This window comes from Aotus nancymaae, unplaced genomic scaffold (assembly GCF_030222135.1).
Source record: "Aotus nancymaae isolate 86718 unplaced genomic scaffold, 86718_ANA_hifiasm-v0.15.2.pri h1tg000036l, whole genome shotgun sequence".
In the NCBI taxonomy this organism is placed as follows: Eukaryota; Metazoa; Chordata; class Mammalia; order Primates; family Aotidae; genus Aotus; species Aotus nancymaae.
Genome location: NW_026988450.1, coordinates 69651967 through 69677348, shown reverse-complemented (window position 1 = coordinate 69677348; position 25382 = coordinate 69651967). Strand labels below are relative to the sequence as shown.

The 25382-nt window shown below is 36.8% G+C and overlaps 1 long non-coding RNA gene across 1 annotated transcript in view; it reads right to left on the bottom strand.

The window, feature by feature from the left end:
* Window positions 1-3778: 3778 nt before the first annotated feature.
* Window positions 3779-25382, bottom strand: part of LOC135278053 (uncharacterized) — a 323037-nt gene continuing 301433 nt past the window's right edge. Inside the window, exon 3 of the long non-coding RNA XR_010345616.1 lies at window positions 3779-3859. This is a non-coding gene — a long non-coding RNA (uncharacterized LOC135278053). The remainder of the gene's footprint in view (window positions 3860-25382) is intronic.

The following is a 25382-nucleotide window of genomic DNA, read 5'->3' as shown; positions in this document are numbered from 1 at the left end:
AGTTGGGTTTTCCCTTTTTGTCAGATCTTTTGTTAGAAGAAGGATAAAGAAGAAAAGTAACAAAAGGAATGAAGTACAATAGAAGCCTGCATAAACCACTAAAGACACCATTAGTCCCGGCCTGCTCAAGAGCTGGCTTTATCGTGCGCCTTCTCCTGAAAAGAACAGTCTTTTTCTAATACGCACTGGAATCAGTGCTGATCATTGCCATCCTCCTTGCTGCAGCTGGCTTCATATGTGTGCCTTCCATGAAATTACCCACCCTTCCGACATCCTAGCTCACTTCAGCATCCTTTCTCTTGTTCAGGTTTTTTGTTTTGTTTTGTTTTTGGTAAATGCTCTATTCCATTATATATTCTATTAAATAATTATCCCTAATCCAACATGTTTTTTGTTCGTATGATTGCATGTTACTTTTGTCAGAGAAACACTTCACCTCAAACTGGTCCTATTTCGAAGAAAAATTTAAAAGCCTGCTGTTAGAGGTTTCTGTCCTCTCCCTCTCTTAACTTCCTAGCTTTCACACTTTTTATCTTTTTCTGCTTGAACCCAGTATGATAGTCAGTTAGGTACTTTAGCATTTTAAGTCCAGCTACACCACTGCTGTAATTGTGACAAAATTACATCAGCCAAGTCTCAATTTACCTATCCACAAAGTGGGGACATGATGATCAGAGTGCCAACAGCCCAGAATCACTGTGGGTGTCAAATATATTTAGGTTGTGTGGCCCAGTATCTGGCACATACTAAACACATGCTGAATACTGATTGTTTCTCTCAGTCCTCTTCATTCTAGGTTTACAGACAGGTCACTGTAGTTAGTAACTTACAAGCGTTTATCAGGACCCAGTAATCCTGACTGTTCTACATTTGTTTTCTGTATGATTCTGCCTCACCTTCAAAATTTCCCTCTACCCACATCTATGAAATGATTCACAATAAATGAGGCTTGTAATTACTGAAATATTTGTATAGATGTCCAAGACTTAAATATTGGATTCATTATGGTTTTGCTTATGCATCATACGTTCAATTTTTCTTTCAAGTGTTTGCATCCTAAGAGAAAGATGCTACCCCCACGAGGTAGAGAAGATGTGAGATCTGGGATGTGAAACAATGTGTGTAGCAGACCAAGTGCAATTACACCACAGTTTGTCCCAAGTGGCTATTACTAAAACTATGCAAACTGGTTCTTTATGGAATGCCAGTCTCACACATGAAGTAGATTAAGTAATAGCCGGCAACAAAAACATCGATTTTTACAGATGAGCTAATTAAGGGCTGGTTTTATATATCATAGACTTTATATATCTTTTTGTATAAGATAAGGATGAAAGGAAGAAGGAAAGCAAAAATAGACCCACAGCTATAAGTACAGTTTGGCTGAAAATGGCAAAACAATAGTATAGCCCTTATCTGGCCATATTTCAGGCATGGCTTAATGACCTGTTTTGTATAAGAGGTGTCTAAAAGCAACTTCTACAAACTCAGAGACATTGCCTCCATCCTCCTAATAATTATTAGGAGTTGTGTCTCTCTAATACAGGCAAGGAGAAAGTCCCTGGGTTATTTGATTGGAAACTGAGACTTAGAGAAGTTGAATAAATGGCCTAAGATCACCCGATGAGTATCAAAAGCAGGATTAAGTCCAGATCTAACTGAAATCAGACTTCATGTTTTGCAATTACAACATGATGAAAAATGATAAAAGGCAAATTGTCTGGGGAGAAGACAATAAGAATTGTTTGAGACAATGGGGCTATAAAAAGGCAAGTTTGTCTTGTCAGCTGACCACTCTGGTATTTCAGAAAGATACATCTAATTGATGAGTAGATTATAAGTAAATTTTCAGCAAATGGGGTTATACAACAAGGAATATTTTGAAAGGATCCATTCTATTTAATGGTGCAAGGCAAAGATGGAACATTCTATTTTCTAACATCCCTTTTAAAAGTTGGGATAGACCAGGCGCGGTGGCTCATGTCTGTAATCCCAGCACTTTGGGAGGCCAAGGCGGGTGGATCACGAGGTCAAGAGATCAAGACCATCCTGGTCAACATGGTGAAACCCCGTCTCTACTAAAAATACAAAAACTTAGCTGGGCATGGTGGCACGTGCCTGTAATCGCAGCTACTCAGGAGGCTGAGGCAGGAGAATTGCTTGAACCCAGGAGGCAGAGGTTGCGGTGAGCCAAGATTGTGCCATTGCACTCCAGCCTGGGTAACAACAGCAAAACTCCGTCTCAAAAAAAAAAAAAAAAAAAAGTTGGGATATTGGAGGAGGACTTTTGATTCAGAATAAATTAACTTATCGTTGCTCACATACATCAGCTATAATCTACATTTTACTATGTGGTCCTTATTACATTTATTCTGTAAATACATCAGTTTTACAGATATTGCCAAGGTATCATCTGACAATGTAATTTATTATACAATATATAACATCATTTTAAAATGCTGAGTCTTATATGGATAATGCCAAAATGGAAAAAAAATGTAGGAGTTAAATATACTTCTTAATCTAATTCTTGCTAGCAAGACAATATAGTTGGTAACAGCAAATGTTCCAGGTAGAGAGAAAAGGTTGGAAAGACATTGAAGGGATAAATCCTTTATTGCTTTCATATTCTAACTGGCTTCCTTGCTTCCAATCTTGAACACCTTGGGACATTTTTTGTACTTTTAGCAGGTATCTTTGGTGCTCTGTGCCATAGCCTTTCAGCCTTACCTGGTTGAAGCTGCAGATCTGGTGCACATTTCTTTGGAAGCTTATACCTACCTGGAGATGACACTTCTTCAAATACACTCTCCCCTCTTCTCTCTGCTTGCTGCCCAAGTGCCATCTCTGATGTCACAACAGCCCGTTGGGCCATCCCATAATTGCATCCAGAAATACAGGGGAGTTAAGAATCACAGGAACATCACTCAACTATTGTGAAACTGAAACAAGAAGATAACTTTTCCAGCTTCCTGTCCTTTGAGTGGACAATTCAAGGTCAAATCTATACACTTCTCAAATATTGGGGTAGAATTGAGTTCTTGTTCTCTGCAGCAGCCTCAATAACACTCTTTCATTTTGCTTTTTCTCATTCCCCATTGCACTCCCTTTGCTCCCTTTCTCTTGCTTCCTGAGGTCACTTTCTCAATAAACTACTTTTACCCAAGTCATGTCTCAGGCATCACTTTGGAGGAACCTTAACTAAGAGGAAGAAGCCAAATGAAGAGAGAATTACCAAGACATATTCCTAAGATATGAAAGATTGCCATCTTAAAACAAAGCTCTGATCTCCCTCCAAGTCCCGGATGAAATATCAACCACCCCTCCAGGGGGTTTCCATCTGCAGCCTCCTCCACTTAATGGTTCACCACCATCTTCGTTCCTTCATACCTCTACCTTCACATTGTCCATAATCTGCTTTACAGAGGAACTACTTCATTTAATGTGTGTCTTCTCCATTCAATGGTATGCTCAAGGGCAGGACTGTGCCTATTCATATTTGTGACCCCATCAACAACTAACACACAGATTTGAACATTATAGAGGTTCAAACATGGCTGACTTTGTTTGTAAATACAATCTTTCACGATCCAGTGTACACATCCTGAGATGAGCAGGTCTCAGAAATAGAAGATGGTAGAATTCCAGAATAAATTGGTCATGGTTATAGTCATGATTTTTTTAAAAAACAGCTTTTCAGTGTTATACTAAATGACACAATTTTAATGAGGAAGAAAATAAATAATTTCTCTTAAAAAGAACTTACTATATTTGGAGGGAAAGAAAATGCTCTCATGGGTCCTGAGGTTGTTAGACATTCTGAGGCTCTATGAACAAAGTGTGGCAGAAAGGTTCAGATCTAGAAAAAAAGGAAAACTTATTTTACTGCTCTGAAATATGGGCACTACTGGGTATCTACCCAGAGGAAAAGAAGTCATTATACAAAAAAGATACTTGCACACACATGTTTATAGCTGCACAATTCACAATTGCAAAAATGTGGAACCAACACAAATGCCCATCAATCTACAAGTGGATAAAGAAACTGTCATATATAGATGATGGAATACTACTCAGCCATAAAAAGGAATGAATTAATGGCATTCACAGCAACCTGGATGGGACTGGAGACTATTATTCTAAAGGAAGTAAGTCAGGAATGGAAAAACAAACATATGTTCTCACTAATAAGAGGGAGCCAAGTTATGAGAATGTAAAGGCATAAGAATGACATAGTGGACTTTGAGGACTCAGGGGGAAAGGCTGGGAAGGGGATGAGGGATAAAAGACTACAAATTGGGTCCAGTGTATATTGCTCGGGTGATGGATGCACCAAAATCTCACAAATCACCACTAGAGAACTTATGTAACCAAACACCACCTGTTCCCCAAAAACCTATGGAAATAACAAATTAAAAAAATAAACCTGAGGTAAAGTTGAAAAATAAAAATAAAGAGGGGATGAAGTAGACAGACACTGCAGAGGAAATAAGAAGGGCATATAAGCTGCTGGAAGACTGTGGTGTGAATGTGATTTATATATCTGACCTCTCAAATATTTTGACGAAACCTATTTTAAGTTCTCTAAAATCTTACAGTGATTTCATTTCTTGGGGAAATAGGTAACAGAGTGATTATTGTTGTTGGTCCTGCCTGGTGTGGAACATACCCGTGTTTATAATCCCCTTGCTTTATGTGCTAGGTTTTAACATACACAAACACATACACACACACACAAACGTTAAATATACAAATATATACTTATAAATATTCACATAGTAGATCATCATTATTCACAAATTCCATATTTGCAAATTTATTTATTCCTAAAATGTGTGCAAGCCCCAAATTGATGCTCACTGTTTTCACGGCCATAGACATGTACTGAGCTGTAAAAAGACTGAGCCTCAAGATGCGCTTTTCTGGCTGAGGTTGAGCAAGACAATGCTCTGTCCTCTTATTTTACCTGTCATACTGCAAACAAGTGGGCCTTTCTTACACTCTGTTTTGTGCTGCATTTTCCTTATACTTTTGTTATTTCTGATGGTGATTTTGCTTTTTAAAATGGACCCCAAACATGGCGCTAAATGCTGTCCTAATCTTAAGGTTGTGATGTGTCTTCCAGAAAATACGTGTTAGATAAGCTTCATTCAAGCATGAGTTACAGTGTTATTCAATGTTAATCAACCAAAAATATATATTAAATGAGGCATCTTTAAACAGAAGCACACATAAAACAAGGTTATTACTCAGTTAATGAAAATGTTATTATCAGCATTTCACAGAAACTGAATTCTCTATTTCCCTTAGGAGCAATGGCTCAGTAATCTTGTGTTCACAGCAACTATACAGAACATAAATCTAACACATGATAAGAATAGGTGTTCTGTGTGTGTGTGTGTGTGTGTACATATAGATAAATAGACAAATATCTACACCTATCTATCTATATATCTATATCTATAATATATACAGAGATACATAAAGATATATAGGTATGCATGTTTGTGTATATATAGATATATCTATCATCTATATATCTATAATTTATGTATAGAGATATAAAGATATATATCTATAGATAAATAGATGTACCTATCTATATATAAATATATAACATGACTTTGTGTAAGTGTGATTGTTTTCTTGGATTTATACCCCATAGTGGAATTGTTGAGTTACAATGTACATGAAAATCTGACTTTATAAAATAATGTTGAATTGATTTTCAAAGTGGTTATATCAATGTATATGCACATAGCAATTTATCTAGTTGTAATTTTAAAGTTCGTCCTTCAAAATGTTGATTTTTTTTAACTTTCAAACAGTAAATTTTCTACTCATTCAAAATTATGACTATGTTACAAAGAAATGTGAAACAGTTTATAATACTGCCTTTAGTAAATTTAGAAAGTTAATAACCTTTTTATATGAAAGGAAAATTAAAATTAGAGAGAAAAATCAGAGAACATATAGAACCCACGGTTTCATGAAAGAATGTCAGAAGTTCCTGAATTGCATGTAAAATCTGTGGCAAATATACATTATTCTGGGAGTTTTTTAAATTATCTAAGATTTTTGTGACCCAGAAAATGTTAAGAATCATGGCAAAAGAATAAATTGAAAGACAATTGTACTAGAATTCCATAATACGCTATTTTAAAAGAAAAATATATCCCTTTAACTTCCTAGAAATTATAGCAAAGGAAGAGGCATGGCTTGTTATATTGTTTTCACAGGACGGAAGAACACACACTGGTCTTCATCTTAATAATTAAGCCTTACATAGGGTCTGATTTAAAAATCTCATGTACTTTTTGTAACATACTTCAGTTGAGCCTTGAGGATTAATGTAAATTTTTAAAATAGCCATCAATAATGCACCAAGTAAAACTCCTGACTCAGTAAAATGGAAAATTACCTATACAAAGAAGACAGAAGATGGAATGGGCAAGACACAAAAATTGTAAGGTGTTTCTAGCTAAGCAGTGTGAAGAAATAAGAGAATTAATACACAGCACATTTTTTCATCCAGGGTTAGTTAACTGGTAAATGAGGGCCTCATTCAGAGGGGACTGTATGTTTTTCTAGGAAATACAGCTACATTTGACCACCCTGAGAGAAACTTATAAAACTCTTCCAAGCTAGTAAAGGAAAAGACCCAGACAATTAAAACAGGAAGTACCAGCTGGGGAAGATCTCCATTGGTATTCATGCATACACCGGCTACATAATGAACAACAGAAGAATGGAAGTGAGGACCGCCTAGGAACCCTCCTATAGGAAGGAGAGAGCAGGTGGCCCTCATCAGAAAGTGTCTGGTATTTTGTGTTCTTAAAACCCATCATACTGCTGAGAGGCTATTTTCTCTTAAAATAAAAATAAAAACTGGTGTTTTGCCTTTATCAACAATATAGTTGTATTTCCACTGAGATTTAGATACTTTTTTAGTTACTCAGGTTTTTGTGATACATGGTTGATAAAATTTTATACAGAAGCTTTTAATCTAGTTTTCTTATCTCCTTACCCATGTGGTTGAATGAAGCATCCTCCTTAAAATATTGCCTGTTATTACCTGGAGTCGTTTAGTAAAATTTTATATAAGGTAAAACTTTAAGAAATGTAATTGTGGGGCATATCGATTGCTATGAAACTATAAAGGTAAAATAATATGGAGAAGTCATCACTTAAGCAATCTCCTTTTATAGAAAAAATATGTATTACCAGTCTACCTGACAAGAAAAAGTATATCTATAGTTGCATCTGCCTCAACATTACTGATATGTGTTATTGGTCAGATTAATCTCCCGCTGTATCTTAGACTTTCAGTCTTTTAGTGTATTGTGTGGTCTTTTTGTTGGGCATTTCTGGATCTCACTCTACAATAGGTTATACAAACATCTTGTGATTCTAGAATACTATTTCTGCATACACGCAAAAAGAAAGCATCACGTTTAATCAGAGAAGCAGGAATGAAAAACCACCCACGTGGTCCAGGTAATTAATCATTAAATACCCTCTGGTTCTATGATTCCAAGATTTAAAACTGGAGGTGAAGAGAAGAAATACAATTTTCAAAATTTGGTTTGGTACATAAATTTTGATAAGATTTTTTACCACCTGATAGCAATCAATTTGATAATAATGCTACAATGGCTTCTAATATGAGTCAGTAAGTGCAGTTACCAAGTATTATTAGCTTAAGACCAAGAATATGGTAAAAAATTATATTCTATGATGTGTACTAGAGTATGATCACATAGTAGGAAAGGATTTCTCAAAATTACAGGGGAAAAATGGATAAAGTAGAATATACTAAAACAAATATCTTTTTTTCATCAAGACACATGGCAGGGACATCAGTAGGAACAGCAGAATAAGGAAATCCAAATATCTCCTCCTCCATTAAAACAATGAGAATGCATTCAAAAATGATCAAAATCAACTTTTTCAAAACTCTGGAAACTAACCAAAGACTTGTAACAACGTGGACAGCATTTATTCCAGAAAAATGACTGAGTTCTGATAAGAATAGAAAGCCATCTGGCATTTTAACTTACCCTATTCCAATACCTTACTCCATAATTCCACAGGTGTTTTAACTACTAACAGCCCCACAGTCATGGTGATGACCAGTACTTTAACAATCACTAGATGGGCAGAACACATGTAAACCTTCCCAAAGCAGCATTTAGATAATTGTCCTTAGGACTTGTCTAGAAGTTTCCTAGAAACCCTCACTCCCAGAAACTGTTTTGTATCTCTTTCTTTTTCATTCAATATGGGCAGCCTTTTATCTGAAAATATTTGTCAAATTATTTAACATTGCACCTGTGTGCACGATCTGTGTTCATGTCCAGAACCATAAAGGCAATGGTTCTTACTTCTGACAGTATTTACAAATCAGGAAGTAAAGGCTAAGGCAGAATTATGAACTACCTGCCTGAGCATTAAAGATGTGTGCCAACATGCACACAGAGCACCTCAGCAATAGCTGAGGGACTTACTGGTTCCAGGCATTTAAGAAAATATCTGTCCAGTCATTAATTGACCAGTAAGCTAGCAAAGCAGAGGCTTCATGTGCAATATATAGTAAAGAATAAAGACTTTACAACATTAGTTCAGGACAGTAATCAAACAAATAAATGCAACAACGGCAATAATAATGACCACAGTAACAATAATGCTCCAAACAAAAACAAACAGGGACAACATCAATCCCTAAGGAGGACTGAATTATTTTTAGAGCTGCTACACTATATTACTTACAATGTCCAGTTTTCAATAACAAAAATAATGAGACATGCAAAAAACTAAAAAAGTGTGCTCTATGCGCAGTAGAACCTATCCATGAAGAAGCCAAGACATTGGATTTACTAGACAAAAATTTCTAAATTAGCTATTTTAAATATGTTCAAAAAACTACAGAAAACCATATTTAAAGAAATTAAAGATCAAATGGAAATGATGTCTCACCAAATAGAGAATATCAATAAAGAAGTAGAAATTATAGAAGATAGCCAAACAAAAACCTGGATTGAAGTATACAATAACTGTAATGAAAAATCAACTAGAGAAATTCAACAGCAGATTTGAGCTGGCAGAATAAAGTATCAGAGAACTGAAAGATTAGCCAATTGAGGTCATTTAGTCTGGGAACAAAAAGAAGAAAGAATGAAGTTAACAGACCTATGGAACACCATCAAGCATGCCAACTCATAAATTTATATATATATACTATGATTCCCAGAAGTAGATGAGAGAGAAATGCACAAAAGACTATTTGAAGAAATAATTATCAAGAAAATTCCAAACTTAAAAAACACATTGATCTATACATCTAAGAAGCTCAACAAATTTCAAATGGGACAAACACAAAGAGACCCAAATCTAGACACATGATATTCAAACTGTCACAGCTAAAGCTGGTTTAAAGAAAAAATTTTAAAATCAGCAAGAGAAAAGTGACTCATCTTAACAGATACTCAATAAAATAGGTGCCTCTCTGTCCTACAACTGCAAGGAACTGGATTCTGCTACCAGGCACACAAACTTGAAAGGGAAACCTGAGATCTGAAATGCAGTTTAGCTAACGCTTTGCTTTCAGCCGTATAGGACCATGACAAAAGACACAATTAATGTATGTCCAGACTCCTGAACCATGGAAACTGCAAGATAATACGTTTATATTGTTTTAAGTTGCTATGTTCGTGGTAATTTGCTACTACCATTCGAAAACAAAGGCATATAGAAGTTTAAGAGGGAGGTGAAAGGGAGTTATATCGATAGAAAATGACCAGGGAAGAAAGGTTGGTTTCTGGGGTATTGTCACTATATTTTTTCTTAACCTTGGTGATTACTACAGGTATTCATTTTACAACCATATGTCAAATATATTTGTTAAATGTATTTTGTGACCCTAAATAACTATGTCATATCTCTTAATTAAAAATACATTTAAGTACTTTAAAAATGTATGAAGTAAAAGATATGATAATGGGTCAACTATTTCAGTCAAGTAACCAAAAAAGCTTAAGCTTGCTAAACTAAGTAGAAATACATAACAAATTTAAATTAATTAACAGCTCAGAGACATATTTAAGAGTATATATACCCCATCACCAAGAACAAAAAACAGGAAGATAGATATAAAAATAAAGTTTCAGAATAAAAAGGGAGAGAAAACAATATGACGATTAAGGTGCATGCTCCCAGTGAAGCCATTTCCTTCTTAATCATTGGCATGGACTTTCAAACACTTATCACTTTTCTGGACTCACACAGTGGTATTCATTCAGAATAATAGTACATTTTGAAATACATGTTAAAGCAGAAGATTTTTATCACAGCAAAAAAAGAAAAGATTCAAACCCAATGTCCATATCATGAGCATATGTTAAATTTAGAGCAATTGAGCCATCAAAATAAAAGTGAATGGCAGGTGTGTAGTTTCTCTGTATTTTGATGTCTCTATCTGTGCATAGGCTTACTCTCAAATTCTTCCACATCTCATTTGTGGACCTAATAATTCTTCTCCTACTCCATACTACCATTTCAAAGTAATCAACACTTTGGCACAATCAGTCATTTGGCATCTACTATGATCTGAACGTGTCCTTAAAATTTTATGCATTGGAAACTTAATCCCCATACAACAGTACTGTGAGTTAGGGCCTTCTGGGAGAGGCTTAAGTCCTGTTTCTTAACCTGAGGGCTCTACCCCCGTCAGTGAAGTAGTGCCATTATAAAAGCCTTGACAGAGGGAATTTGGTTCCTTTTTACTATCTCTGTCATGTGAAGACATAGCCTTCCTCCACTCTGGAAGGTGCAGCAATGAGGTGCCACCTTGGAAGCAAAGAGCAGCCCTCACTAGACAACTGACCTGCTGACATCTTGATCTTGTGCTTCCCAGCCTCTAGAACTGTGAAAAAACAAATATCTGTTCCTAATAAATTACTGTCTCAGGTATTTTGTTAGAGCAGCACTAACAGATTAAGACAGTATTCAGGTTTTGTTTACTTGAACAAACATTTACTAAGCATCTCTATGTGCCAGGCACTAGGAGAAGGTTCAGAGATGAAACAAACATGACTCATTCCCTGAGGTGCTGCTATTCCAAAGAGCAGGTGCACCCTAACAGATAATTTAAATATTTATATAAGAGGGCAGGCAAACTGACTGACTTAGTAACTCACCCTTTGGTTATATTATTGACCTAATATTTAAACAAGAATGATTTTGTAAGTGAAATGAATAAACACTCGATGCCTACCCATGCAATAGAGTGTTTTCCAGATATATCTTTCAACTCCAAATAATCTAAAGTGGGAATTGTGTGTTTACAGCCTTGTACTAGTCTTTTCAGCGTTTTTTTAATTTCTCTAAAATAGTATCCCTTCTCATACATCTTTAACCTTAGCAAAGAGTCCTGAAAAAGTATTGATAAAAATTAATGACTTAAGAAGTTGCCACTAACCTAAGTATTTATGCATATTAATAGAAAACAATTGAAACCTAAAAGTTATTATGAGGAAATAAAACCTATTATAACAATGGCTTGATAGGTGTAGAAGTGATATTTTTGAGCTATCTAGTTTAATAATTTATTGCTAACAAATGCTCCTTGCCTGGTAGCATTTTAGGCTCTGTATATCCCAAATAAATAAAGTATAGTACCTACTCTCCAAGTGTTACAAATGGGTAATTCAGCCTTAAGATAAAAATGAACATTGAGTGCCTTGAGAGTTTAAAACAAGAGCCCTTCAGCATAGCTTGTGGATATAGGATTTGAGGCATAAGAAAACAAAGGTAGAAATGTTAATTCAAAAATCATGAAAATAAACATCCATGCACGAATAAAAGTGCTGAATAAAAAGGCAGTAATGAAGACAAAAGACATAGCATGGAAGGAGAATTCCTATAACTGGAGTCTCAACTTGGACCAGCCTCTTCCACCATAAGGCAATTATATCTTTGATGCTTATTACCTCACTAGAATGTAGAGATAGATGGAAAAGACCTTAATTATATTTCACTAGTTGGTGACCATTCAATTTGCCTCATTCAATCACACATTCAGCATTTACTGATGGCAAATCTGATGCCACATACTTTCCTAGGAGCTGCAGATACAGGACATTTGAATTGTAGTAAGTCAAGGTATCATTTTTTTAAATAGTCAATGTGAATCTTTTTTCTCTTATTCTAATTGTAAGTGATCTGAAACTTACAGCTTTAGGAATTTCAACTGTTACTCAGCTGTCAGCCCAGGTCACTCTTATTCTTGAAACTTAAATAAGATGGGCTTCAATGCCCTCTACTAAGCCCAGCACACTTCCAGGGATTTACCTAACTCTAATTTTGTTATCTCTTTGATTTCTTCCTCCCTACTTGTTTCTCACCTTCCAGAGACTTTTTTGTGTCATCTGTTCAGGACCGATTCAAATGTAGATTATAGTCCTTTTGAGTGATTTCTCCATAACACTTTTCAAATAAGTTTGTGGGGCAGGTCTTACTCAACATTTTGTATAATAGAGCTCACATACAAAATGTCACATAAAAAACATAAAATACTAAACTCTTTTGGTAGTCCCTTAGAAAGTAACAACCTATTCCAAAAGTAAGTGGCTTAAGAGAACCACTTTATTGGCTTATAATATTTAGGCCAAAAATTGAGGAAGCACTGACAGTTCATCTCTGACCAACATGGAGTCCATTTTGCAGCTGGGGAGGAAAGATCTTCCAAGCTGGCTTCTTCACTCAAATATCCAGGGCCTTTATGCTCTTTGGCTTCTCTATCCACAAAGTCACATCTCCCAGGGCCTTTTCACAAGGCTTGAGCTTCCCATAGCAAGGTGATCTCAGGGTAGTTGCACTTCTTATGTAGTGAATGTTTGCCATAGGAAAACCGAACTTACTACCTTACTCAGGACTGTTGAAAGAAGTGACGAATTACAGGTACTACATATACTGCCAGGGGAAATCTTTGGCAATAGTGATACAGAATTGTGAAGGATACAACATCAGTAAGTCTGATAAAGAATTAAGAAAAACAGGACATCAGAATAAAATCAATGTAACTAGTGATACGAGTTGAGTATCTGCTGCTTATTTACTAAAAGTAGGATAATGTCTAACAATGATAAGCTTTAATTCCATATAAATACAGCTGAAAAATTCACTATATCTCATAGACACTTGCTGTTTACCTGCCTGCATTCAAGGTATTGTTTTTACTCAGTAAAGAAATCAGCTAATTGTATATTTATAAATTGGCATCTTCCCCTTGGTCAGGACTTCTGTCCCCTCATCCCACCCCACACTGCAAATGCTTTTGAAAGACAGGAAACAGACATCATTAGGCTACTTAGGGGCTATGCTGGAACTTGCTCCACTTCAGTCATAGAGGATTTGATAGAGTCACCTTGCTGTAGAGTAAATGTGGGAAGAGATATTCTTGCAGCTATGTTAGGAAAAGTTTATCTTTCACGTGGGCACCAGTTCTTAAGAATCTGCAAGTTACTCTTGCCTCTGAAATCAACCTCTAATTGATATCTCTGCTCAAGTCCTCAACATCATTTTTCAGCACTCCTCTCCCTCTCACTTTTCCCCCCTAATATGGTTTGGCTTTATGTCCTCATCCAAATCTCATATTGAATCATAATCCCATAATCCCTATGTGTCATGGGAGAAACCTGGTGGGAGGTAATTGAGTATGGCGGCTGTTTCTGCCATTCGGTTCTCATGCTAGTGAGTGAGTTCTCATGAGAGCTGATGGGTTTATAAGTGTCTGGGATTTCCCCTGCTAGTACTCATTTTTCTCTCCTGCCACCCTGTGAAGAGGCACCTTCCACCATGATTGTAAGTTTCCTGAAGCCTCCCCAGCCATGTGGAACTGTGAGTCAATTAAACCTCTTTTCTTTATAAATAACCCAGTCTTGGGTATTTCTTCATGGCAGTGTGAAAATGGACCAATACAGTAAATTGGTACTAGAGTGGGATGCTGCTACAAAGATATCCAAAAATGTTGAGGTGACTTTGGAACCAGGTAACAGGCAGAGGTGTGAACAGTTTGGAGGGCTCAGAAGAAGACAAGAAAATGTGGGAAAGTTGGAAACTTCCTAGACACTTGTTGAATGGCTTTGACCAAAATGCTAATAGTGATATACACAAAGAAGTCCACACTGAGATGGTCTCAGATGGAGATAGGGAACTTGTTGGGTACTGGGTAAAGGTAACGCTTGCTATGCTTTAGCATTGTTATGCTTTAGCAAAGAGACGGGCAGGATTTTGTCTCTGTCCCAGAGATGTGGAACTTTGAACTTGAGAGACATGATTTAGAGTATCTGACACAACAAATTTCTGAGCAGCAAAGTATTCAAGAGGAAGCAGAGCATACAGGTTTGAAAATTTGTAGCCTGACCATGTGATAGAAAAGATAAACCTATTTTCTGGGGAGAAATTCAAGCAGGCTGCAGAAATTTGTATAAGTAATGAGGAGCCAAATGTTAATCACCAAGGTAATGGAAAAAATGTCCCTGGGGCATGTCAGAGACCTTTGTGGCAGCCCCTGCCATCACTGGACCAAAGGACTAAGAGGGAAAAATGGTTTTGTGGGCTGGGCCCAGGGCCCCCCCACAGTCTTGGGACATGCATCCAGCTGCTTCATGTTCCCTGCATCCAGCTGTGGCTAAAAGAGGCCAAGGTACAGCTTGGGCCATTGCTTCAGAGGGTGCGAGCCCCAAACCTTGGTGGCTTACATGTGGTGTTGAGCCTATGGGTGCACAGATGTCAAGAATTGAGGGTTGGGAACCTCCATCTAGATTTCAGAGGATGTTACATTGAGGAAATGCCTCAATGCCCAAGCAGAAGTTGGCTGCAGAGGTGGAGCCCTGGTGGAGAACCTCTGCTAGGGCAGTGCAGAAGGGAAATGTGAGGTTGTAGCCCCCACACACAGTCCCCACTAGGGCACTGTCTAGTAGAGCTGGGAGAAGAGGGCCACAATCCTCCAGACACCAGAATGGTAGACCCACCAACAGCTTGCACTGTGTGCCTGGAAAAGCCACAGACACTCAATGCCAGCTTGTAAAGCAGCCAGGAGGGGGACTGTACCCTGCAAAGCCACAGGGTCAGAGCTGCCCAAGACAAGAGGAACCCATCTCTTGCATCAGCATGACCTGAATGTGAGACATGGAGTCAAAGGAGATCATTCTGGAACTTTAAGATTTAATGACTATTGGATTTTTGGGCTTGCATCAGGCCTGTGGCCCTTTTGTTTTGGCCAACTTCTTTCATTTAGAGTGGGTATATTTACCCAATTCCTGTACCCCCATTGTATCTAGGAAGTAACTAGCTTGCCTTTGATTTTTCAGGCTCATAGGCAAAAGGGACTTTCCTTGTCTCAGATGAGATTTTTGATTTGGCCTCTGGGTTAATGTTGGAATGACTTAAGACTTTGGGTGACTCTTAGGAGGGCAGAGTTGTGTTTTGAAATGTGAGATCATGAGATTTGGGAGGGACAAGGGACATAATAAAATAGTTTAATTTAGTGTCCCCACCCAAATCTTATCTTGAATTGTAACCCCATAATCACCGCATGTCATGGGAGAGTCCCAGTGGGAGGTAATTGAATCATGGGGGTGGTTTCCACCATGCTATTCTAGTGATAATGAGTGAGTTATCACAAGATTTGATGGTTTTTTAAGTGTCTAGAATTTCTCCTGCTAGTGCTCATTCTCTCTCCTGATGCCCTGTGAAGAGGCACCTTCTGTCATGATTGTAAGTTTCCTGAGACCTGCCCAACCATGCAGAACTGTGAGTCAATTAAACCTCTTTTCTGTATAAATTACTCAGTCTTGGGTATTTCTTCATAGCAGTGTGAGAATGGACTAATACATTCACCTTCTCTATTCTATCTCCTCCAATATCAAAATTCTTGTAACTTTCTTGGACAGGTTTGTTTCATTGATTGATGAATGAACTGATGCTCTCATCTGCTTCACTGAATTATCTCTGCTATTTCCATAAGGCCTTATCTTTAAAAACACATCTATTAAATTGTGTTTAAAACAAAGACAATTGTCTTTCTGAATGAAATTCTGTGCTAGATATTAAAATACAATTTCCATCTTTACTGAATTTAAATCTCCTATAGTAACCAAAAATACAAAAGCCCAACTTTAAGTTTTTGGTCTTACAGAATTTGGTTTTTATTAATGTGTACAGTTTATTAAATATCTTTTATTTTATGCTTTAAATATAACAAGAACTATTTTTCATTACTGAGAATTCAAATCAAAGTCTAAATTGTCTTTGTTCCTTTTTCTCTCTTCCATCTCCAAGCCTAAATTTACTAAATATTCTCCATGTATAGCTAAAAGCTAAATTCTGCAAAGAGAAAAGCAGACCTGAAGTTTGTATACTTGAGGCAAAGCTGTTTGTTATCAGCTTTTGCTGTTTTCAATCTATACCACAGTTAAGAATGGGGCAATTATGCAGAGTAAGTTTTCCTTTTAAAGCTAAAACACAAAAGAAGCCCTTGTCAAGAATTATTAATGTCTTAAGTAAAGTATATCATAGCCAAAGCCATTCTAAAGAATAAATCTACCCAAAATAGAAAAGTGTGTATGTAGTTACACAGAAATAGTGGGGATGTGGGTGAGAGAAGAAGGTGAAGGATTCATTTTCTTATAAGATGCAGAAAAAAATGGATATTTTATTGGATAAAAGAAAATACAACCCTAATAATAAAAGATAATAAGCTTAAGTGAAAAGGGAATGTAGAGGTCTGAAATAAAAACCCAAGTTTAATTCAGAAAATAATATTATAGAAAGAGCCCTGGGCTTGGATTAGAGCATGGGATTCAATGGCATGAAGATGGAACGTAAGGAGGTTATTTGACCTGAACCACTCTTTTGAAAGGTGGTTCAAATATATAAATTGTATGTTGCTTACAAGGAAGTTTATTCACGACAATATCTCCAAATTAATTTATAGACTGTTCAGGATAAATATTTTCTTTATGTTTTGGCATGTAAAATGTATGATATGTTAAATATAAACATTTAAAGTACAGCAACGTTTTCCAATGCTGATGTTTCCTTCCTTCATTTTTTAATATATTAATCAAATCATTCCAGACCTCTGATACTGCTGTCACTTAGTAACTGTGTAAACTTAGGAAACACATTAAGTTTCTTTGCATCCCAGTTTTATCTTATGGAAGAGAAAATAACAATACCTGCCTTATTTAAGTCACAGGATTGTTGTGAAATCTTATGTGTGAATCATAAAGAACAGCAGAGAGGTAATGATCTGATCTTGTTTGAATGTGTCCCCAAAGTCCATGTGTCCGAAATTTAATCCTCAGTATCATGTTGTTGAGAGGTGGGAGCTTTAAGAGGTGATTAGGTCATGAGGGGTCTGACCTCATGAATGGATTAATGCCATTATTTTGGGAGTGGGTTAGTTATCCCACAAGAAGTTTCCTAACAAAAGAATTAATTTGGCGCCCCTGCCCTCTTCTCTCTCCCTCTCATGCTCTCTTACCACATGGTGCCTTCTGCCATGTTCTGAAGCAGGAAAAAGGCCCTCACCAGATGTGGTGCCTCAATCTTGTACTTCCCAGCTTCCAGAACCATGAGCCAAATAAACTTCTTTGGTTTATAAATTACCCAGTCTGTGGTTTTCTGTTATAGCAGGAAAAAAAAAAAAAAAAAGACCAAGACAGAGGTCCTGATGTCTTTGTTAGAAAAAAATGTAGTTGATTTTTAATTTTTGTAGTAATTCAAATTGTTTATTTAGGAAATATTGAAGCCAGAGTTAGGACTGAGTTTTCTATTATTGTCAGAGAAGCTCACATTTCAGAGACCTTTGGCCTCAAAGTCACCTCCAAATCAAATGCTGAGCATGGCTCTCCAGGTATCTCTCTCCAAAAGGCCTTTTAAGAAAGTTTTGCTGAAAATTAAATTTTTAGTTAATTGATTTGCTTCTCCAGTGACATTGATAGTGAGTGCATGTACACACACACACACACACACACACACACTCTTAGAATACGTAATAAAAAAATAATAAAAATAACAAGATTTATTAGCTGCAATATAATCCTAAATGTAAGGATGTTACAAGGTTGAGTTTTCCAGGAAGTAGACTCTGAGGGGGAGGTTTGCTTGCAGGAATATTTTGAGGTACATTCAGGATTCGCACCTGCAGGGAAGTTAAGAAGTCAGGATTCAGCAGAGAAAGAAATTGAGCTGTGATGAACTTGTGGCAAAGGTTCAGAAAATCCCAGGCAGAGTCCTAGGGAATGGGACTTCACGGTTGTTTCACATTGAGGAGAGGGGCACAGCTTTTATATCCCCATATCAAGTTGTCCTAGGTTTTCCCAGAAAAGTGGTTAACTTTGAGCAGTGCAGCTTTTTAAAACCAAGAACAAGTGCTGGAGAGGGACTCAGCTTAGAGATATGTTACCAACACTCTTGAGATGAGAAATTTAGTCCTTCAGTTCTAAAACGTGATCTAGGTGAACACCACAGAATTCACTCCTTCTGCCATTCAGATCCATATACATCAGGTCTGCGGTCAGTTTTATTGTTTTTGGACGAAGCTCACAAGAAGATGGTCAATGGGATGAATACTAGGCTCCACCAATGAAGCTAGTTTTGAAGCTATAACTAATATTCCTCATATTCCTCTCTCATTACCCATTCAAGATTCCTTTACCCTCAGCTGACACCTCTGTTAGCATCAATGGCTTACCTGGTAAAGGAATTTGGAGCTTCATCTCTGAGGTGTTAGTATATCCTTCTTGAGTTTTGGCTGCTAAACTTGTCCAGTTACTATCAGAATTGAGTAAAAAATTACCAAGAGATGCCCAAATGGATCACTTGAGTGCCAAACATATTATTGGCTGCTCACATAAGAGCAATCCTTCCTCCTCTTGATAATCAGAATAATCACTTATCATGTTGGTGAGTCCTTTCTTTGTGTGCCATTCTCATGGCATAAGAAACTTAAAGTGATTAAACAGTAGTTGCTGAAGCTTGAGCTTTAATGAGAATTTTACTACATTCCCTAGTGGAAGCTTTCTTTCTCTGGTACCCAAGGCATCTAAGCCCACAAAGCCCAGAGTTTTCAGAATGAGAAGCAAAAATTCCCTAAGTGAGTCACTTGGAATGATAATTAAACAGGCTACTGTTACATTCACTGCTTAGTTCTAGGATCTATGTGTTCTATCATTTGAGGAACATAGAACCATATGTGCTTGCTGACTTGGGATATATAAAGAATTCTCAAAGTATTCTCTCCAAGTGGGTGCCTCAGAGGTTCATTCAGCAGTTTGCACTATCGCGAAAAAGACTGTCAACTCCTGTGAGAAGTGGAAACTGATAGAACTGATGGATCCCATGGAGATAAACTGATGCCAAATCTACTGTGCTGTGAGGTTGATCACTTCGTCTTGTCACTTCATCACATGTTATATATGTGAGGTTGGTCACTTCATCACGTTATATAAAATCACATGTCAATGGATCAAATACTCCATGAGTCCTCTGATCATGGTGCTAGCTGAGCCTTACTGGCAGGAGAGACAAACCCAAACTCCAAAGAGCATGGATTAACAAAGTGGAAGGGGCCTTATATAGAGCCTATTTGCCACCAATGGGCTGGTTGGTTTCCTTAGTAGATAATGCTGTGTATGAGGCTCAGAGCTGGTCTCTGCTGCTAGCAGTCTGGAATTTGTTAAAGGCAGTAGCAAGATCAGCCTTGGTCATGAAAACCCATGCAATCTGGCCAATGCACAACCTCCATCCCTGCTGCTAAGCCTGCTGTTCCATGTGCACGAAGTGCCAGTATTAGCAGGGTTGACATTAACTGACTGAGTCATCACTGTACTTAGTGTCTCTTCCATGGTGGATCTTCTCTTATCAGTATTAATAAGCAGTAGAGAATCCAGCATACTTCATGCTCATGCCCAATAGGTTATCCAAATGCTTCTTCTCTAGAACTCCTTGTCCCAAGCTTACACTCTTTCCAGTACCCTGATTAACAGCCAAACAATTTTCACCACCCATACGTCTATATTATTATTACCTCAGACTACCTATCTTTCCACAGGAAATAGACATCTAGGTTCACTCCTCAAGGTCCTGGCCATTGGGATGATTTTCCCTGAAAATTTTATTCAGTGCCACTCCTAAGTGGGCAATAATGCACTGTAGTTCATTTTCAGTTTGCACCTATACACTGAACTGACCTATCTATAGCTTAAGCTTGTTTTCTTCCCTCCTCTACCAGGTGCTCATAAGGAAGTACCCCATATGGTCATCAATCTGCGTTGAGGGAGCGGGCTGGTACATTAGTGGTGGATGACATGAAGGCCTAGGCCTGAGCCACCTGCCACTGAATCTTGCTTGTGCCTTCCAGCCCACTCTCATCTAAACCCATCTGTATCACTTCCAACTTAGAATGGATAACTTCTGGCCCCACCCAATATTACAATATGGTGGATTTGCCTGGACCCTGGTCATGGTGGGCAGTTCGGGTTGTGTGATCATTTGATGTCTCACAGTCAGTCAGTCTGTCTTTACCAGGGTTCAGTATCAAAACAGAAAGTGTTTCCAGTAAGTTATCATACTTATTCAATATTGACAGCATAGTTTTACTATAAAACTACCATTTTTACTTTAGGATGAAGGGTTATCTGTCACCAGTGATGTATTTCTCAGCCTTTAGGGCCTCTATAAATACTCCAAAGTAAAATAAAAAGTCACATTTAACAACTAGTTTCACATATGTGCTTGACAACATTAAGGTGAAGGGCTAGATCTTACGGGTCCTTACTGGTATAGCAAATACTTATCCAAGTTTAATGTAGTATGGGCTGAAAGGAACAGATGGAATTTTTGCAGATTTCCATGACCCTTTTCCTTCTAATCATTCTGAAAATCTAAAATAAAATGTTTATATAGTATTATCAGAGCCCTCTAAGGATCTCAGATTCTAAAAGGCATTATCTACTTCACCTAAGCCTTTAAAACTGGAGAAGGCACAAAAACACAAATCAATCAATGAATTCTGTTCAACATAAGAGAAAGTAAAAGATAACAAAATCTAGTCAAAGTCAGAACTGAGGCAGATATTGTTCATGACCTTTCTTTTTTCTCCTTAAGAATATAAAAAAAATACATTTCCTTCGTTGTCTTTATTAAAGGGCTGGTTTCATTTAACATTGAATAAGGAGACCATTTCTGTTCTGTTTATTTTAAAATAAAGCATTTCTAACACAAATAAGTGATGTTATTGTCCTGTAATAGGCAATGCAATTTGCGCTTACCAAAGGTATAGCGTATCTTAAAAATGTAATATAGCAGAAAACTAAATGAGCACTTGGAGGAAAAGTAGACTATTGTTTAAATAGGAATTACATATAATATTGTATTATAGAACTCAAGACTGAGGAGCAAACCTTTTAAGGGAAAAGGATTTTCCTGTTCTTAAAGAAACATGGATGTTATTAGAGAAGTCTGAACCCTGCAGACTTCAGTTCACTGCAGCAAAAAGGCTCTGCAAAAGATGAAATCATCTGCATTATATTATGAGCAGGCAAGCCAGTTGAAAAGGGACATTGAGTGTGCAATGTGGTAGATATTAGCAAACACTTAAGAGAAACCACAAAAAAAAAACTCATGCATTGGCCTGGAATAAGCCTTCAACATCTGCTCAGGCCCTTCAGAGTCTACACTGCTGAGAACATAAGTCAGTTTGTTGGTCATTCTTCTTAACTTGAAGCCAGATGAGCAAATCCAAGCCATTTTATGGTAAAATCATTCAAATCATTTCAGTATGTTATAAAACTTTTGCCTTTGCCTTGAGCTTCAAAAAGAATTAGGCGGTATTTGTAACACTTCACACATTCCAAGAAAACAATTGGATCCAATTGTGAAAGATTTCAAGTTCTGACAAATTTTTTAATGTGTAATTTATATTGAACTTAAAATGATGCTGTGCTGCAGAGCCGTGGTGCTAAATACAGTAAGGCAATATGCTATTTTTATGTTTGTTGTTATTTTATTATATTTATGCTATTTGCTTATATTTATTATTATATGGTTCTAGTCTTTTGACAGGTTCATCCAAAAGGAGTACATTCACCAATAATCTTAAATTAATAATCACCAATAATCAGATTCACCAATAATCTTAAGATTCATGAGTAATCTTAAATTAATATTTAAGATTAATAGAAGAGCATGTAGAAATGATCATACAATAAGACAAATTCTATTACATTACAATTTTCCACAAGCACTTTTAAAATATGTATACTTGTAAGTTCCTGCATAGCAAAATAAATAATCATCAGAGTAAACAGACAACCCACAGAATGGAAGAAAATATTTGCAACCTACGCATCCAGCAAAGGACTAATATCCAGAATCTATAAGAAACTCAGATAAATCAGCAAGAAAAAAAAAATCCTGTCAAAAAGTGGGCATGTGACATGGATAGACATTTCTCAAAAGAAGACATACAAGGGGCCCATAAACATAATGAAGAAAATGCTCAACATTGTTAATCATCAGAGAAATGCAAATGAAAGCCACAATGAGACATCAACTTACCCCCGCCAGAATGGTCATTATGAAAAAGTCAAAAAACAAAAGATGTTGGCATGAGTGTGGTGAAAAGGGAATGCTTATACACTGCTGGTGGGAATGTAAATTAGCACAATCTCTATGAAAAACAGTATAGAGGCCAGGCGCAGTGGCTCACGCCTGTAATTCCAGCACTTTGGGAGGCCAAGGCAGGCGGATCATGAGGTCAAGAGATCGAGACCATCCTGGCCAACATGGTGAAACTACATCTCTATGAAAAAATACAAAAATTAGCTGGGCATGGTGGCACGTGCCTGTAGTCCCAACTACTAGGGAGGCTGAGGCAGAATTGCTTGAACCCAGGAGGTGGAGGTTGCAGTGAGCCAAGATCATGCCACTGCACTCCAGCCTGGCACCTGGAAACAGAGCAAGACTGTCTCAAAAAAAAAAAAGAAAGAAAGAAAGAAAGAAAGAAAGAAAAAGAAAAACAGTATAGAGATTTTTTTAAAGAACTAAATCTACAATTTGATTGTACTAATTTGAATATAAATTAGTACAATCTCTATGAAAAACAGTATAGAGATTTTTTTAAAGAACTAAAAATAAATCTACCATTTGATCCAGCAATCCTACTACTGGGAATTTATCCAAAGGAAAATAAGTCATTAAATAAAAAAACACCTGCATGCATATGTTTATTGCAGCAGAATTCACAATTGCAAAGATATGGAACCAACCTAAGTGCCCATCGTTCAATGACTGGACAAAGAATATGTGATATACATGCACCATGGAATATTACTCAGCCACGCAAAAGAATAAAATAATGTCTTTTACAGCAACTTGGATAGAGCCAGAGGCTATGCTAAGTGAAGCAACGCAGGAATGGAAAACCAAGTAACATTTGTTCTCACTTATAAATGGATCTAAGCTATGGGTACACAAAGGCATACAGAGTGGTATAATGGACTTTGGAGACTCAAAAGGGAGGAGCATGGGAGAGGGATGAGGGATAAAACACTACATATAAGGTACAAAGTACTCTACTTGGGTGACAGGTGCACTAAAATCTCACACTTCATCATTATACAATTCATCCATGTAGCCAAAATCCAGTTGTATCTTCAAAGCTATTGAAATGAAAATACATATTAAAAATATAATTATATATATATATATATTTAAATTTGTGAAGTTAAAAACAATGGAGCAGGCATTTGGATTATTTCACTGCAGTAAAATATATTTTCTTGCTATCCATAAAATATCTCTTTATACGTAGTCTTATTTCTAATCATCTTTATTTGAGTGTCTTTATAAGCAGGGGTGGAAGTTAATACCATCATTTCATAGCAAAATTAATCTTACTTTCAGAAGAAAATTTTTTATGGCAAGCCTAGAATGTTGGCATATGCCCAATGGCCTCAGAGGTTTTTCTGTTACGTTTTTTGCCTATTAGATTAGAGTCGTGCCTATTATATTGGTGCTACCTGGGCGGGAGAAAAATGGACTGAGGAGAAGGACTTTGAAGAAATGTTAAGTTGATTCTCAAATGCTTTTCTATGATTTCCTGAAATTCTGAAATGGTGAGTACAATTTTCCTCCCTTAAGAATTAAGAATTGCCCAGGGATGTAAAATTCTCTTGTTTGCCAAACATTCAAAGATGTCCTGAGGGTAGACTTTCAAGAATGCCAATCATAAGACAATTTTCTCAAGTACCTTTTATTCTGATAAAAGGATGAAAAAAGTGAATGTTGGAGAAGTTAGGTGAACTGCCAATGATCATGCACCTATAAAGTGCAGGATCTAAGATTTAAAGTAGCACAGGTCTATTGCTATGAAGCCTGCCTCCTTCCCTCCTTACAATGTTGCATTAAAGCAAATCAAGACTGCATCTAGGTTAGGGGTGTATGTGGTATATGTGTGTGTGTGTGTGTGTGTGTGTGTGTGTCTTTTACTTTCAGTAGAAAAGTCTCAAATAGAAAAGGTCACAAAGAAATCAGAATCTCAGCTAGAATCAAAACTACAACCACTTTTTTTAATTACATGTAGCTAGCCAATGTATGGCATAACCTTCTAGACTAGTATTTCTTTTTTCCTTAAAAACATAAGACAGAATTTCAATGGGTTATATTACACATGCTCTAAGTATTAACTGCAAAAGAGAGTTTAATAGCTAATTTTGGAGCCAATTTTTGCAATGGCAATTTTTCTCTCTTCTGTAGTCTGATCATTTTTGTACCTTAATTTGATTTACAAACAAATCGTACATTCAAGTGATTTCAGTTAGTATAATTAGGTAGGTGGTTAAGAGTCATTTTAAATTTATTTCCTGTTGTTTGCCTTTTGAAGAGACTTCCTAGAGCTGTTTCATGTGTCTTCCTTCTCCTAAAATTTCATTCTTTCAGGAAACCCCTGCCTAAACTTAGAAGTGAAGGATTTTCCTTAAAAACTTGGGCACCAAGCTGAGTTCTCTGACTTAATATAAACATAGGAATGACTCCTTCTTTAGTGGCTTATTGCATATACAATATGATTTTAAAATGGATGGAAGGAAGGAAAGAAGGAAGAAAGAAGGATTTAAGCTTTTCCACCAACTCACTGTATGAGCCTGAACTCCTTTCACTTGTCTAATTTTCTGTCTCTATAATATGTAAGATTGGGTTAATAATTCAATTTTCATAGATTTGTTGAGACAGTAATATGAAATTCAATATATAAATTAATTGTAGAGTTCGGTTTCTCACACAGAATAAACTCTCAATAAATTAAATAGCATAGA